Source organism: Lepidochelys olivacea (assembly GCF_965140295.1).
Source record: "Lepidochelys olivacea isolate rLepOli2 genome assembly, chromosome: 3".
NCBI classification, from domain to species: Eukaryota; Metazoa; Chordata; order Testudines; family Cheloniidae; genus Lepidochelys; species Lepidochelys olivacea.
Window position 1 is genome coordinate 155,156,432 of NC_140413.1, and position 18,453 is coordinate 155,174,884.

General features: G+C 37.0%; 1 protein-coding gene across 5 annotated transcripts in view; it reads left to right on the forward strand.

Annotated features, from left to right (window-relative positions):
* BABAM2 (BRISC and BRCA1 A complex member 2) overlaps positions 1 to 18,453 on the forward strand; it is a 307,233-nt gene that overhangs the window by 158,437 nt on the left and 130,343 nt on the right. The window lies entirely within an intron of this gene.

The following is an 18,453-nucleotide window of genomic DNA, read 5'->3' on the forward strand; positions in this document are numbered from 1 at the left end:
ATGCTGGTTTTAATTGTAGGGTTTCCATGATGTACTTTTTCAAACTGATGAAATATATCAATTAAGCATGACTTGCTGTGCTAGGAGTGTTTTTTGGGGGGTGAGTTTAGGCTAATTACTGTGTTGTATGCTATGTCTTAACACAAGTCTACTATGTGGGGTTTTTTTAATTTCTCACACACTAGTCTATAAAAGAATATCAGAAAGAACCAGAAGTTAAGGTAAAGAATAATTAATATTAGTTAATGCAGCAAACAAACTGGCTCTGGGTTCACAAGATCAGTAATTGTATTGATTGTACCAAACTATAATTAAACTCAGGTAAATGATTTAAAATAATTTTAATTCAAGGAGCAGTGTACAAAAGGGCCTGTGGGGGCTTTCAGCGAGACAGTTCATGACTGCACTACAGACACTACTATGTCTATAGTGCTGTAGTGTAGACACTTGCTATAGCAGCAAAAGGGGGGGGGGGGTGTTTCGTTGCTGAAGTTAATCCACCCCCTCTAGAGGTGGTGGCTAGATCGATAGAAGAATTCTTCTTTCGACCTAATGGTGTCTATACCGGGACTTAGGTTGGCTTAACTATGTGATTTTTTTTTTTTAAATTTAGATGTAGACCAGTCCTAATTGCCTAAATCCCCTTTGAAAATGGGACTTAAACTCCTAAATCACTTACAAAATTTTTTACCCTAAATCTTTTGTCGCAGCTAATTGTCTTCAACCGAAAAGTAAAGTAAAAGCACAGGGGAAATCCAAGCCTTTCCCTTTATCCCAACAACAAAAACTCATGTCCAGGCTCTGATCATCTCACATCTTGATTACTGTAATATACTGTAAATCACATTGGGCTACATTAATCCATTTTTCTTCCCACAATGAAAATCTAGTTAGTCTGCTGATAAATAACCTCATGCAATCCTCCTCGTTTGGGAAAAAATGTGAGCTTTGTATTATGTCCAGCAAATTAAAAAATCTGGGCTGTCACTGAACAAGGAGTGTGAAAATGTGTTCCAGAGTCAAGCAGGCTCTCATGGAAAATGTTCTGCTGGCAGCTTCTTCTCTGGTAAAATTCCACGTCTGTTGTGAGGCCCACAAGAAGAGAATTTATAAAGACAAACAAGCAGAAAGAAACACCACCTCTCCTCCTCTCAAAAAAAGCACATTTTGGATTTCCTTGTGTCCTATGTGTCCGTCTTTTAGACAGTAAACTTTTAGGAAAGGGGTTATCTTCATTTTTGTATACAGTACAGCACCAAATATATTGTTGCCACTAAACCAATTATTATAGCTCTACTAATAATAATTATGTTGACTTTGTTAGGGTTAAAGTTTCAGTTTGATACAGATGGGAACGCAGGTACCCAGATACTACAATACCTTCAGAGAAAAATTTCTTTATGTGGGTAGAATATTTACCCTTAATTAATGCCGAGGTGTTTCAAACTGTTTTCTAAATAGACTACAGCAAACACCTTGAGGAGAAAAATACAGTGAAGTGTCTAGACATTGGCAAGTTCCAGCAAGAGAAGGTGCATATATAGAAGTACGAAGCATGTACTTGGACATAGGATGGCTCTAAGGCAGTCTGATGTCAAATGTGTGCACTATTTCTTAATGAGAACTAGTATGCATAGGTGTGTGTGAATTACAAACAGATTTCATTTCTGGATGGACTCAAACAGCTGAAGTTGCTGGCAGAAGGAAGCCAAAGAAACATCATAGAGTAACCATTTGGAAGAGTTTCAGAGTAACAGCCGTGTTAGTCTGTATTCGCAAAAAGAAAAGGAGTACTTGTGGCACCTTAGAGACTAACCAATTTATTTGAGCATGAGCTTTCGTGAGCTACAGCTCACTCGTGGCCGATTGAGACCAGTATTCAGTTGGAGGAGGATAAAAAGAGACTGAAGAGTTTCAGCAGAAGTGTGAAGAAGGAAAATAAATAGGGCTGTCGATTCATCACAGTTAACTAAAAAAAGTGATTAACTAAAAAAAATTAATCGCGATTAAAAAAATTAATCACGATTAGTTGCAGTTTTAATCGCACTGTTAAACAATAGAATACCAATTGAAATTTATTAAACATTTTGGATGTTTTTCTACATTTTCATATGTATTGTATTCTGTGTTGTAATTGAAATCAAAGAGTATATGATTTTTATTACAAATATTTGCACTGTAAAAATGTTAAACCAAAGAAATAGTATTTTTCAATTCACCTCATACAAGTACTGTAGTGCAATCTCTTTATCATGAAAGTGCAACTTACAAATGTAGATTTTTTTTTTTGGTACATAACTGCAATCAAAACCAAAACAGTGTAAAACTTCAGAGCCTACAAGTCCACTCAGTCCTACTTCTTGTTCAGCCAGTCACTAAGACAAACAAGTTTGTTTACATTTACAAGAGATAATGCTGCCCGCTTCTTATTTATAATGTCACCAGAAGGTGACAATGGGCATTTGCATGGCACTTTCGTAGCCATCATTGCAAGGTATTTACATGCCAGATATGCAACTGCTACTAGAATACAGTGTCCAGTTCTGGTGTCCTCAATTCAAGAAGGGTATTGAAAAATTGGAGAGGATTCAGAGAAGAGGCATGAGAATGATTTAATCAGCTTGTTTGTTTGAACAATTGGCTGAACAAGAAGTAGGTCCGAGTGGACTTGCAGGCTCTAAAATTTTATATTGTTTTATTTTTGAATGCAGTTTTTTGAACATAATGCTACATTTGTAAGTTCAACTTTCATGATAAAGAGATTGTATTAGGTGAATTGAAAAATACTATTTCTCTTTTTACAGTTCAAATACTTGTAATAAAAAATAAATATAAAGTGGGCACTAGTGTTCTGTGTTGTAATTGAAATCAATATATTTGAAAATGTAGAAAACACCCAAAATATTTAAATAAATGGTATTCTATTATTGTTTAACAGTGCGATTAGTCACGCGATTAATCGGGATTAATTTTTTTAATTGCTTGACAGCCCTAAAAATAAGTATAGAGCCTTTCACCTTTAGACATAAACACAAACAAATTGTCCCCTTGACAAAATAGGGGATAAGACAAAGAGGTTAAAGGTCGCCCCTGTGATGGTCAATTCGCATTGGAAGCATTGCCTGATGGTTAGGGGGAGTTGGGCCTTAATGCAGAAGGAGGTTGGTAGCGAAGCCTGGGCCTTCCAACTCCACAGGGCTCAGGCCTAGGGCCCTGTAAGGGTTACCAAGGGCCTGGCCTTAAGGCTGCCCTCCCTGTGCCAATTCATATCACCCACTCTATTGTCCAGGTTTTGCAGTCTGTTGTGAAAAAGTAATAGAAAAAGGTACGAACTGCACCTTCAGTCTGTCTGGGCCCAGCAGGTATGTGCCTCTTCTCCAAGAGAGGGCTTCTGCAGCACCCCTCCTCATGAGTGTCCAGGGCAAGTCCTTCTCCAAGCCTTGTCAGCCCCCTTCTGAGCTGTCTGGGTTCCTTTTACACTCCATCTCCATCTGGAGCATGCTCTGCAGGTGCAGCTGGGTAGGGTCATCTGTGCCCAGAGTTGCTCTTTAAAAACTTGAGTTCTAGTGCGGGGCTTATACACCCTGTCACAGTCCCTAAAAGGGAGCCACCAGAAAGGCAGAAGAGGCAAGATCAGAGACTTGATATTGGCAAACATGCTCTGGTCCATCTTGACCTATACCATATAAAGAATAGGATAAAAAAAAAATTTCCCAGGTACCAGGAGAGAGATTATTTCCTGAAACTTCTTTGAGAATTTCCACTTAATACTAGTTATCGTATAGACCACAATATGATTAAAAGCAAAGTCAGTTTTTAAAAGGATGGGTTTAAGTATTTGGCAAAAGAACTAAAGACTGGGTCAAGACAGGTGATTTTGTCCTTCTGGTGCCAAATGTGAGTGAAGGCAGGAGCAGCTGCTCTTGGAAACCAGCCAATAAAAACACTATAGTGTAGAGAGAAAGTGTATAGATTTCAAAACCAGTGGGGAATGCCTGTTATGATATAAGGCAATTCTGTGGTGTAGACAGTTTACACTTTATCTCCTCTGGTTGCTTTGCCATGTGGGTTAAAACCTGGCAACACTTGTTAGGTGAGTTTTAAATGAGGCAGTAATGGAGTAAAGAGGTTGTTCCACTTGGTTCAGTAACCTGACATGTGAATAAAATAGAAATTAGTCATTTGGTAACTAATCAATTATATTTGTAAAAGAATATTCATATATATATCTACACATAAATATATATATACCTAAGGTTAAAAATCCCAAAATGACCATCTGCATATATCTGAAGAGCATACAATGGTATAAGATTGTACAAAGGAAGATGTAGATTAATGTAATGAAATGTCTTCTAACTCTGAAATGTATACAGCTGTGGAACTGGTTCCCAAGGGAAGTGGTAGAAGCTGCATCTATTGAGTCATTTAAAACTAGTCTAGACTAAGCATTCAATAATACACTGTAGCGAACAACAATGCATTGGCAAGGGAAGTTTTACCCAGGACTTCTATTTCCAACTTCTATAACTTTATGGAGCTCCTCGTAACTTATGAATTAAGGCTGCAGAAATTTTGCTGAAGATTTCTTTCCCTGTGTTATGATTTCATACAAGTAAAAAAGCACCGTGTTAGAGTGGAATCACAGTGACTCTTCTCTGATTTGGGGGTTTCATTTAAAATTTCATTAAGTATTGAGCAATCCCTTGCTGATTGCAGGTTTTGAATCATAATCACATAAAATTCAGCATTTATTCATATTATAAATTTGAAAACAGTGACAATTTAGTCAATTTGCAACTTTAAAGGCAGCCTATATTAAAGAACACAGATCAGGTACACTATAACCCTGGTCACTTAAACAAGAACTGTTGCATTGTGAATGAACTGCAAGCAACAAATATGTACTGCAAGAAGCCCTCTACAGAAATTAGAGTAATCAAACCCCATGATCATATGGGTCTGTCATGTTGTTGTAAGGTCATTACAGAAGAAATAGAGGCATCAGCCTGTGTAGCTGAAAAGGAAAAGTATGTATTGGAGGTAGTGTGTTTGTTTGAATGAGTGTCAATTCCTTGCAGTAAGTGTGCCGTTATGATGACATAAAGAATAGTGTGTCATTTATAGCTCTAAAAATCTTGTAATTCACATAGTGTATAGTGTATATGGAGTAAGTACACAAACTATTTCCTCCCTTAGCTGTTGAGTTTTATTTATTAAGTCTTCACATTCATTGCTAGTACTTTGTAAGATTGGGCCCTATATTAGGTCATTCTCTGGGTTTCTCATCCTGTTGTTGTGTCTGGTATATTTCTATTTCAATTATAAGCTCCTCAGGAAAAGGATCATTTCTTCCTTAAGTCTTGAACAATGCCAACACGCTGTCAGTACTTAACAAATAATATTGATAAATTTATTAATTGTTATTTAATTGGGGGGAGGGTTAGTTTTATGTTGTGGCTAAAACACACAGTACGCTTCACAGCCGTTGCCTAACCTGTGTATCTCAACCTGTCAGCCTGGTGACTCCTTATTTGACGTAACAACTTTTCACAATCCCCCGTACATTTACTATAACAATAAGAGTAAAAAATTGTTAATGATAACAATAATAAGACTATAAAATTTGTGTGTGTGTTTCAAGATGTTGACAGAGAATCCTTTACCTTGAAAGATAAGAATACACACGGAGTGGGGGAGTGAGGTTTTTGTTGCTTTAGATTTTAATAAATTTTTCAGTGCCTTGTAACCCCCATGATATAGGTCCCACTCACTGAGAAAATATACTGTACATCTCTGACACTCATATGAATTATTTCTATTCTAGTTTTTTTTCTGATACCTAGCTATTACTCTGTTTTGTAATGTACATAAACCAGCAAAAAAGTCAGCCTGGACTTGAAGCTTTTTTACATTATTTTTTGGCTTCAGACATTGTGTATGTGTATTTTATCTCCAGCTAAAAGCCTATGAAATCAAAAGTGGAAATTCTTTGTACATGAGACCCCAAGGCATGGGAAGTGATTTTAAAATGGGCATGCAGGGGAGACAAGTTGCTCGTGACAAAGCGAGCAGAAAAGATGTGTTAAGAGTCAAGTTGGATAAAATCAGTTATGGCAGATATTTAAGAAGTCTGGAAAGTGCATGTGGATAAAGGATGAGAAAAAGAAGAAACAGAGGAGTCCGTTCACAGCTATTATGGTACCAATAGACATGGAGCTGTTCTTCAACTAAATTTCTATCAGGTTAGGCCTGTGTTTCCCAAACTAGGGATGCCACTTTGTTCAGGGAAAGCCCCTGGTGGGCCGGGCCAGTTTGTTTACCTGCTGCATCCAAAGGTTCGGCTGATCGCATCTCCCACTGGCCGCAGTTCACCACTCCAGACCAACAGGGGCTGCAGGAAGCAGCGTGGGCCGAGGGACATACCGGTCGCTGCTTCCCGCAGCCCCCATTGGCCTGGAGCAGCGAACCACGGCCAGTGGGAATCGTGGTCGGCGAACCTGCGGATACAGCAGGTAAACAAACTGGCCTGGCCTGCTAGGGGCTTTCCCTGAACAAGCGGAGTCCCAAGTTTGGAAAACACTGCATTAGGCTTTATGCTATTAGACTGACAACACGTTAATGGTCACATTAATTAACAGCAATGAGTTAGGCTTTTTTAAATTTATTATTTTAATTTTTAACAGGTCCCTTGGTTGGACCTTTCTTTCTTTCTTTGCCCTTGAGTTTTTTTGGAAGCTATTATGGCTTTCTGTAGATTACTAATAAGGTGCTTTTCAAATCTGCATTTTAATTACCTAAGTTGTTCAAACAACTACTTTCTTTCTCTCTTTTTTTTTTTGTGTGGATCCCACTGTAGGTGATCATGCACCTCACGTGCGCAAGACTGGAGTCTTTTGAATAGCAGTGTCCACCAGGTTGCTCATGGGCCCTGTGTGTCTTTCTGCTCCCATGCAAGTGAATAAAGTGCTGAGTGGCTACAACCTTTCCTCAGTTCCCTCTTATCACCTGTGTCAGCGAGACATAACCCAGCAGGTTTCTGACCAGCTACACTTGAGAGCTTCAAAACTTATATTTCATAAACAATTTCTGAAGAACTTCATCTTCTTCCAATTGAATATCTTCCCGCCCACACACACAAAATTTCTTCTTTCTTCTACTTCTCTCTGGCAACCTTCTCATACAACTCCATGCACAGCAAGGTGAACTCATTGCGGATTCTAAGCTGCTTATGGTTCAAATTTTATCCATCCATCCATCCTATTACTGCTTCATCCTCTCTCAGATAGATATATAGTCAATGTCTGTTCTGCTTGGGAGAAAGCCAGATCTGAGACAGGTTCTCAACTTGCTGGTCCTTTTTCCTAATCTTCATTATCTTGTTATACCTTCACCCTCCTCCTTGAGGGACCAGTAGGGACATGGTTACTTACTCTACAGTCACTATGGTTCTTCAAGTTGTCAGTGTGGATCTAGGACCCACCCTCCATCCCCGCTTTTGGAGTCCTCAGCTAACGTGGGCTTTGAAATGCAAGGGAACTAAGGGAGAGTTGTGGCTGCTCCTCCCTTTATGCCCTCACATTGGTCCATAAAGAGGCACAACAGGGTACATGCATGGCCCCAACAGACACAGCTATTCAAAATATTCCAATTTTGCATGCATGAAGTGCTTGTGCACCTACAATGGGATCCCCACTGACTACACCACCTTGAAGAATTGCAGTTACTGAAGGGTAAGTAACTGTTTTTATTTTTGTGTAAGAAGGGAAAAAACAAACTGTTTCAACAGCTTCATTTGGTGCATCTTAGTCCATAGCAGTTTCATAGCTTTTGTTCTTTCAGGGTTTGAAAATAGCAACCATACTGGGTGTCCAGGAATTTCCCACTCTTCCAGAGCTGAGTACAAATATTGGCAAGGAATTTAAAAAACAAATAGTGCCCCTCTTGAATCAACAATCAGCACTGACGAATGATGTATTCACCCCAATATCAGAAGAGACAATTTCCGTCTTGGGTTTCTGGTTATGACATGATTTTGTGGCATCAATGTGTCGCCAGATGGGATCATAATCTGTTACAATATAATTTAGTGTTTTGCTAACATATGTTTGTTTAAAAAACAAATTCCAGGCCTCTTCCTGCTCCACTGCCCTCTGTCTTGCATTGCTTAAAAAATGAAAATTCAAGGTGATGGCCACTGCAAAGGAATTTTACTAAATTCCTTCTACGGTGGGATATGCCTCCAATAGCCAGTGTAAGGTGGTGAATTCAGAATGTTACCCTAAAATTCACCTTACTGGATGGCATACACTGACCATCACTTCTGCTCCATATGAAGACACAACATGCACTATGCTGGTGGTGTGACTTCCTCCACAGACCTTTAGTAGAGTAGAAAGCCAATGCTTGGGACAGGGAGAAGGTGTCAGATTAGTACCCTTTGTCTACCACACTGTATCATTTAACACAATTAAATCTTGTTTTATATCCCAAAAGATATAACATTATAGTTAAACACCAGGTATTAATGTGAAAAATAAAACCTGTAGAATTTCTATTGGACATTTTAAAATGTCTTTTCTTTACTGTCTTGAGAAACAAAAAAAAAATTATTTCTTACAGTTTAATCCTTTTCCATTTGTCATGCACTGATTTATTTCTCTTCTACAAACCATCTAGTTAGAGTTCTGTTTGTTTCTTTGTCAAAATCATCACTGAATAATGATGTAAATCATAGTTATGGGATTTGTTAGCTTGAACTCACTCATAGCTTTTTGGAAATAGTTCTGCATGCTACCAAATCTCAGAGCTTGTCTACCCAGGGATAGTTACTGGCATAATTATATTGGTCTAATTATATCTTTTAATTATACCTGTATAGTGCCCTATGTGGACACTCATATTTCAGCGTAAGTGTGTCCACATAGGGAGTTATGCCGGTATAATTATGCCAATAAATGTCCCCATGTAGACAAGTCCTCAGAGTCAGGAAGTTAATTTTGACATTATAGTTGATTGGAGTACATTTTCAGCCTATCATTACTGGGCGTTGTGCACATAATTCCTCCACACCCTGGGCTGATGTGTGTACAAAGGGTAAATGTACTCTGAGATGGGCAAGTGGCAGAACAGAGCAAGCACGTATCTCAGAAACCAAGGAATAGCTCGCAGAATATTGTGAAAAGGGAGTGTCCGTCTGCAGTAGTTTCCTTGCCTCTGTCTCAATACCCAAATGCTTTAATATGTAGGTATTTTCTAGCAATTATGTGCACAATGCAGTGTTTGTCATTGTGAGTGTGGAACTGGAGCAGGCACGTCTTCTGACTCTATCCAGATATGAAAATTACTTAGGATCTGTTAAAACAGAGCAGGATGGGTTCAGTAAGATAAGAATATACATATGTACACATGCTTATATGATGTGTTTTGGCTGCTAGAATGGATGGACGGAGGGATGGGAGGGCAACTTGATATAATTTTAAGCAAACTTCAGGTTGCTCTAATTTACTCCAGAAAACCATCTGGTTTCTGGCCAGCCCCAGGATCCTAATGCCACAAAGATATTGCAGTGCCACCTTTGCCTCCGCTACCCTAGGACTGTGCTTAACCAGAGAGTCCAGAGACTCTGTACCAATATCCTTACCTTTGACCTAAAATAAGTACTATTTTGTCATCAATAATCTCAAAATATAAATATAAAACACATTATTTTCTTAGATTATAAATTATTTGGGGTGGAGATAGTGTCTGCTTTTTGTGTTTGTACAGTGTCTAGAACAACGGGGCCTCAAACTTGTTTATGTCTTTGGGCACTGCCATAATAGAAGGACAAAAGAATAATAATAATAGAGCCCTTCTTTAAAACAGTTATAAAAATATGTAGGTACATATTAATCTGCTTCAAATACAGCATATAATACATAATCAGCTGTGTTATGGACTTTTCCTATGAAAGTATATTTTACATTATTTTAAAAAAAGAGCTTTTATGAGTACTTTAAGAAAAGCGACTACTTCGGTTGGTAAATATATTACCAAATAATATTTCCATTTTAACAATATCCTTTAACATATTTTAGATACTGAAATCAAGATAACAATAACTAATCAGGCTGGAGGAGAGAGCCTTGAACACAACTACATTTGTTTGCTTGTTTTTATCTGACATTTTTATTATTCATTTTTTCCATCTGTGAGAACTTGGTACTTCCTGGTTCACTGAAGGTATTTGAGACTATAACCACACTAGAGTTCTTGGTGTGACCCATGTAATCTATGATACTTACGATTTCACAGAATAATCTTCACTGAACCAGGAAGTAATAAAAGAAGTTTACAGAGAGGAATAAGAATGGTTTAAAAGTTAGCCTGATTTAAAAATGTTTTCCTGTGCTGAATCTCCTTCACAGCATACATGTAGAAATAAGCACAGAAACCTGGGCTTCACCCCATTTTAGTTTTTGCTTTGCTGTCTCTAATGTTTAATAATTGTATAGCAGAACCATTTCAGGCAACACTAGGCAACACTCTTATCAGGGAAATATACGTGGAATCCTCTTTGTTATTATTTTATCAATCAATTTATGTTTGTTTTATTAAAAATTTACCCCAAAAGCTGTAAAAAGGTGAGAGAAAAATTTGTTTTTATTCATATATGAACATAAGTACATGAGAACAAATTAAATGTGTGCCCTGTCTCAACAAGTGTTTCATTAATATACTTAGGACAGGGCATGAATTGGGCTGATACAAGTGGACAGAATTCCACTCCCTCCCTCTCCCATTTGATCTCTGATTGAGGACACTGGCAGCGTCAGTCTGAATATCCAGTTTTACAGATCTTCAATCATGAGTCCCGTTGCATCTGCAAACATGTATGCTTTTCAGGGTACACAAGATGCTTACCCTTATATTTAAACCAAGAAGCAATTAACTCAAAGAATCATATTTCACTACTATGGAGCAATATTTTAAAGGCCATTTGACCTAGATATGTGCTTATGAAGCAGCATTAAAGTTTTCAGTCTTGTGCTCTCAACTCCAGATTCTGATGCTGTTGTTCACACGGAGTAGTTCCTTACGCTGCTGGTAGCACTATTGATTTCAATGTGAGTAAAGGTGGCAGAATTTGGCCATCATCAATTACTAAAGTGACGCATTCAGGCTCCCAAGAATGTTTATGTTTTTAATTTTCGTTAAATGTAAATCCTTTACATCTCTACAAATTTCATTACTTTCCCAGTCTCAAACCAAGATCATGATGAAAGCAGATTAGCTGTACACTGAGCTGGAGAAGTGTGCGGTGCTGATTGTTGATACACAGAAAGGTGGAGATGGAGGGGGAAGCATTAGCTGCGGGAGTTTGCCTGACTTCCACTAACATGGTTCACAATTTATAGGATTACATGATGCATTGTACAGAAAGGCAAACAGTTCCTGTGCTGCCCATTATGGATATCGTTAGTGTTATTTTGTAGCTCAGTGTTTGGATTACAATGCAATAATTGGCATAACATTAACAGAAATAAAATAAGAGTTATTTTACACATTTATGTATCAACACATACAAATACTTACTTACCTTTTGTCCTTCAGTATCAAGAAATCAATGCAACTTGTTGAAGTCATCTTGACTATCCCAAACCAATAGGTCTTGTGATTTAACCTGTCATCAAACTGTCATGCTTAAAAAAAAATTGCTTAAATCTTGATTTTTTTTGAAAAATGTATTAGTGTTCCTGTTTTCAAGAGAGAAAATGGATTTTAGGTAGGCACACAAAGCAATGTGGCTTGGTGAGAGTGAATGGAATGATTCATAGTTATAAGTGCAGACATGCTGGAGGAAGAATATTTTCAGAAAAATTATTAAACTTTGGAGTCTCCAGGTCTTTCATCTTCCCCATTATTTGCCAGTGATGGCTGAGAGACCTGTGTTTGTCTTGTTTGAAGCCTTATGAGAGATGTGATGCTGTTGGCATCTGTTCCCAAACCATAGAACTTTGTGTTTTCCCAACTAGGAAAGCAAAAGACATTCTTCATATAGAGATACTATATAGTGCTCTGCTGTTTTGGATCTGATGATAAAACACCTGAAAAAGAGGTAGAAATAGAACAACTTGGTAATGTTTTCATAAAGCTTTCCACTTTCCACCAATCAGCTTGCAGACACTGATTAGTTAAGCCTTTTAATATCCCTTTGAGAAAGATAGATATCCCTATTTTACAGTGGGGCAAACTGAGGCACAGAGAAATTAAAATACTTTCTTGGGAGTCATACCGAAAATCAATGGGAAAACCAGGAACAGAACCCAGCAGTCTTTACTTCTATTGTGCGCTAATTGGTCACATTTCCTCCTTATTGTGAATTCTTGATGATTGTAAATAGTAATCCACTCTACAAATATTCTCCATTGTGTAAATGTTATGTTGAAATCTTAATGTGGAGCCTGATGATATGAGATGCTCAGCATTTTCTGCAATATGCTGAGGCGCTTGCCTCTCAATGACTCAATTGAAGTTGATGATGCTGAGCATCTTTCAGAATCAGGTCCTTAGTATTAAAAACAAACAAATCACCTTGGCCCAGTGTCATTAAAGCACATCCAATAGGTAGAGGGCTTTGTGAGGACCTAAAAATTCCAGTTTTAGAGTAGAATATAATGAATCTCCTTTGTAACCGTTACGCTGTTGCATTTACAGATTATACACATTTTAGTGCAAAACCAGCTAAACTTTTTATCTGTTCTTAAAAGTCATCCATATTTATCCATTAGAGAGACTATCCCAGCATTTTTCTCATACAGGCTTTGGTCTATCAAGTCCATAATTCTGCTCTTGCTTCCCACAGTGTTCAATTAACTCTTTAAAAGAAACTGCTCCATATTTTGAGGTTTCTTGTGTTCTTTATGACATAGGTGCAAAGTAAATGCCACATAAGTGGACAAAACCATCTCGGAAGTTGTGGTGTCTAATGTGTATTCCCATAGACAAGAATATTATCTTATGTATTTATTCTTCAATGTGCTGGTTTTTCTATGCTCTTCCAAACAGAGTTGTTTGTCTAACTGGATGACATTTCCCTCTTGTACAGGGAATGTAGTGGTGAGTTACCATGTATGCACTAAACGAAAACTGCTTGGATAGACACCAGACCCATAATGTTGCTCATGGTAGGCAGGCACCGTATATTTATATGTAAAATTCTCAGAAAACTCATATAACTGGTGCCTTGCTTATGCGTGAGTAATGTCCCATGTGTCTTTATAGCTGATTATGGACGCCTAGAGGGATCCTCCTTAGTGCTGCTAATGATTATCTCACGCTCACCAAATATTCAGTTTGCAAGTTTATTAAAGTTAGGTTTGTATTCATTTTAATGAAGAAGACTGAGTATATTCTACAACAGATGAACTATTCAAGTTGTGCAAATATTCTTCAGACACTACAATTCAGATCTGTATAACTTTTGATGAAGATCAGAAACAGCTGCCAGCTAACCAAAGTGTTTGCTGCCTAAAGCAGTGTGTAGGCATTTTTTGTAGTTTCAGAACTTTATCCTGATTAGTATTTTGGTAAAGATTTCATAATGTATTAGCTTGATATATGAGCTGTTTTTTGTAACATTTCAGTACTAAGTGTAGTGCAAGCAAGGTGTCTGCCTCTCTTTTCATAAATTATGCTATTTAAAGAATGGGCACTCCTTGATCAATCCTGATGGATTTCCTGGAAGGCACAAGAAAGCACTTTCTGGAATAATTAAGTCTTCTCCCCAGAGTGAAGCAGGGGAGACTGAGAGTGAGCATTTGCTTCTCCTGATTTCTTATTACTTTTCCCTACTATGTTTTGTTTTGTTTTGTTTTGTTTTTTCTTAAACTACTAAACATAGGGCTTGTCTACATGAACGTTTAGTTTACGGCAAGCTGGTGTGAGAATCTAACTCTCACTAGCCTGCTGCAATCTTACTGTTCATGTGAACCCTGCTGACACAGACTAACAGTTTGTTAATTTGCTTTAATTTTACTCCCCTTTCACAGAATCATAGAGATTAAAAATGGAAAAGAACTCCAGTCTCTGGCCAGCACAGGTTTGTTCCCTACAGTATATTTGCCAGTACTTTGTCAAGTATAGTGTTAACATTTTTAAGTTACAGGGGCTTTCACTGTTTCGTTTTGGAGAGCTTATTCCACAATATGATAGAACACCCAGTTAAGAAGTATTTCCTGGTAACAGCCCATTTACTTTTTTCAGTTTCATGGCATTGTTCTTAGTTAGTTCTTTAAGTATGTTAAAAAAGAAGCAAAAATATGATGTGCATATAAATATATTAAAATTGTGTCTGTTCGAATATGTCCCTCTCCCCACATCTTCACCATGATGCTTGTTTTTTGACTGTAAGCTGTTCAGAGCAGGGTCCAAGATGTGTCTTAATGTATGTTTCTATACCACCTCGCACAGCGGAGCTCCCATCTTGAATAGGACCTGTGGGCACTATTGCAGTAGAAATACTAATAATAACAATGATCGGTTACACCAAAAAGGAGGCGGTTGATTAAGTAGCCTCTTGACATAATTGAAGTGTAAGTGCTATAAAGAAACAACTGCTTTGAAGAAAACAGATTGAATATTTTGGAAATCAAATTATAGAAATGTCTCTTCTTGAAAGTGTACTACAAACTAAGGTAGCAAGACAAAAAGCTTCTAGATTACCTTTTCTGAGTTATGCCTGATTTTCCAGAATCTGCATTTTTAAGGAAAAAGAGCCCTAATCTACAACTTGGTTATGCTCCAGGCCCAAGAGGAAATGGATTATAACAGTTGTGACTGTGAAGAGCAGATGTTTTGGTTGGACTAGCTATCTACCATCTGACTCATTATAAATCCTCAGTTCCCGTAAATTCCCAGTTTTCAGTTACAATAGGTAGGACGCAGGAAAACAATGCCTTTAAATTAAAAATATAAAATGTGGTGTTGGTATTAACAGTTAACCACAATCCATATTCATTTACAAAAGGATAAATTATTGTGAAAGAGGTGCAGCTGTTCCAGTAAAATGTAAAACTGAAGGGTATTTGTGAATGACAGCTTCATTAACTGTGAATGAAAGCCAGCACATGATCATTTAGATAGTGCTAATTAATATAAACTGAAATACAACTCAATGATATGTTTCTTTTGGTTCCCATGTTACTTGGTGTCCCTTGTTTAAGCTTCCAAGGAAAGACCATTTATTTCTTTGAATGTCTCAGAACCACACTTTTCATAACTTTTCTGTTGGTTTTGTATTTTCATAAAACCTGGAGACTTTTAGTAGTTTTCAGGATTTAGATTATCATCCTGATTCTTATTTACTAAAGTTCTGACATGGGAGTACAAGTGTAAATGACAGCTGAGAGTTGTGACTTTTCTTCCAGTTTGTCAAAAACTTAAAAATTGCATTTATATCTGAAATGTTTTACCAGCTGTTGTCATAAGTAGTCACTGGAGGTGACTAATTGAAAGAGACAAGAGGAAAATCCATCCTTTTTTTTTAGTTTCTTTACTTTGTGCATTTGACAGCACTGTTATGGTCATTTTCACTGACTTCCTGTGCAGTCCATTTTCTCTGTTGTGTGAGTGAGTGAAACAGGGGAGAGAAAGCATTTTTAAAGTAGGAATGTGTAATTGTAAAAAAGCCACCTAAACTGTTAGAGGGACATCCTGGAACTAGTTTTAAATCTGTATTTTTTTTTTACGTGGGCTAGATTTCAAGTTTCTTAAAATGTCTCTTTTAAGATACTGTGTATTACTGAGACCCTGATATTTTTACTTAGTACCACATGCTTTATCCAAGAATTTCAAAATGTTTTGCAAACATTCAGTCATTACATCACACAATGCTTTTGTGATGTAGAGAAGGATTATTATCTCCATTTTACAGATGGGAAACAGAATATAAATAATAATAAATAATAAAAATAAAAATTATAAATAATAATAAAAATATAAATAATATAAATTATAAAGTTTCTGATGAAAGACGTTCTATAAATGCTAAGTAGTATTATTTTTAGCCTAACTAGTGTAACTACAGATGCTATTGTTCATTATAAAAATTCCATTCTTAATTCATACAAGTGTCTAATTCTGTTCTGAAATGTATGAGCTACTTGCTTTAACAACATCCCGTGGCAGCAAGTTCCATGGTTAATTATATGTTGTGCAAAAGATTGTTTGGTTTTAAATATTCAGAATTTGTTGCCATTTAAGTTTGAGTATCTTTTTCTTTTTGTATTCTGGAAATGGGAAAAATACTGAAGAAACAAAATTTGCTCATGACACTAAGGAAGATATAGTAACAGAAAAGTATATTCTCTAGAAATATCATTCTTTCTGAAACTAAATGAAAAATAATAAGAAAAAGGTGCTTTTGCTTTGTTATTTTCCTTGGTCTGTTGTATTTGTTCTATTTGGCCTGTTCTTTGAGACTAAAACACATGCACAAAATGTAGGCAGACGGGGAAGTAACGTATGGTTATAGCTTGGTACGAAACATAAAAACATCCTTGGCCTTCTGACTCTTGGGTTCCCTGCGAAGGAGCTGCCTTTGTCCTGTGAAAAGATAATTGTTTCCCAACACAAACACTGAATATCAAGTCATCTAATCATTAACAGGTCTGTAGAGATGACTGAAAGATGTAGCTCTGAGGGGTTAAATCTTGACTGGCACAGACACTTGAAAAAGGTCCATTAATTTAAAAGGCAGATTTTCTCCCCATCGTTTATCTGTACAACATGTGTTTTCAATTTAGTTTTATAAACAGCAGTTGTAACCGACATACTAAGGTTGAATACAGTTCCACCAAGCGGATTGTTGCATAAATAAAAGTAACAAAGTACAGTACGAAAGAAATAAACAGTGTGTTGTTATGTACAAAAGGACTTAATTATAATAATGTTTGACAGTCTGACATAAAGTAAATGTGCACCTAGGTCCAACCAATCTGTACAAAAATGACCTTTTTGCAGCTTTGTATTGTGATAGCTCTGTGGCCATCCTATGTTGGCCAGGGTGAGCCACAGGTTAGCCAGCTTCATAATAGCTCTGCAACAGTTACTGTATTATGGTACTTTTTAAACCTTTTTTGGAGAATTAAGCAAATTGTGTCTGTAACTGATTGACCTTTTTTATACCGTATATTTGAAAAATGACAATCTGAAATGTAGTGGACAAATGTCAGTTTCTTTCCACAAACTTGCACTGAACTGTAGCTATATTCATATTCAATGCAATGCCATGTTGGCAGGAGTACTTGCACCATTAACTTGTTACTATTGTATATTATCTTCTGTAGAGGGAGAAAAATTAGGCGTCTGGGTTTACCACCTGTATTGCAATCTTCAACTTGTTGCATCTTAAAATATCAAAGGCACTGTGTTCATGTAAGAGTATATATTTTAAAATTTCTCCCACCAAGAAAGTCTCTATTAAATGCTGTTATTAGTGGTCATAATAATTCTTGGTAATTTTCGTTTAGTTTCCCTGATATATGTTATTTTATAGCTCTGTCTTTTTGGAGTCCTTTTGATCACTGAGATCTTGAAGGAAAGAAAGTAGAGCTAGATGGTATATTCTAGAAACTGTACATGTACTGTCACATTGTATTGAGTGTATGTGTGGAGAGTTGAACTTTTGATCTATTTGAGCATTAACAATACTCATGTGGGATTTTAACTGTTCAATTTTTCCTTGCTGTTGTGCAGCCAATAAAAAGCATGTGTTCAGTGCTAATGTGAGCACGGTGTTTGAAAAGGGTTTCCAGCATAAAAGAATTTGTGGTCTTGGAGATACCCTGGATTTAAAAATGGTAAATGTACTCTATACCTTTCATCATATGACAAATGCTTGTCAATTAAAACAAGATCCTTTTGGTCATTAGACTCTACTGCTTAATCAGTTTTAACACTTCTGTTTGTCTGATTAGTGTGACTTAGCAAGTTAATAGGGACAACACAGTTAATATTGCACTTAGACTTCAGGAGTGAAAGATGTTAATTGTCTCAAATTTTCCCTAGCCATGAAAACATATGGAATACTCAGGGGACATTTTGTGGACTGTGATCACTATTGTTGTATTGTAGATCAGAACTATGCCACAGAGTGGAGAAATATCTGAAAAAACACTGTCAGATCTTTCTTATTGTTTTATGTAATATGGCCAGCCTGTTCTAAGGCCCTGCCACACTACAGTTTTTAATTGTGTTTGGAACAAGTCACTGGTATAGTTTGGGTCTGTGCATACCACATGGTTAATATGCTGCTAGAATCCATGACAGCCAGTAGTGTTTCACTCCTGCCAGAAGCCTGGGCTGGCACATGATTATCTTCCTGTAACCAGTCAACACACTGTGGTTTTGGTAGGTTGGGCTGAATCACCTGGCATTGTTTAATGGGGTTATTAGCATTGTTTATTAGGT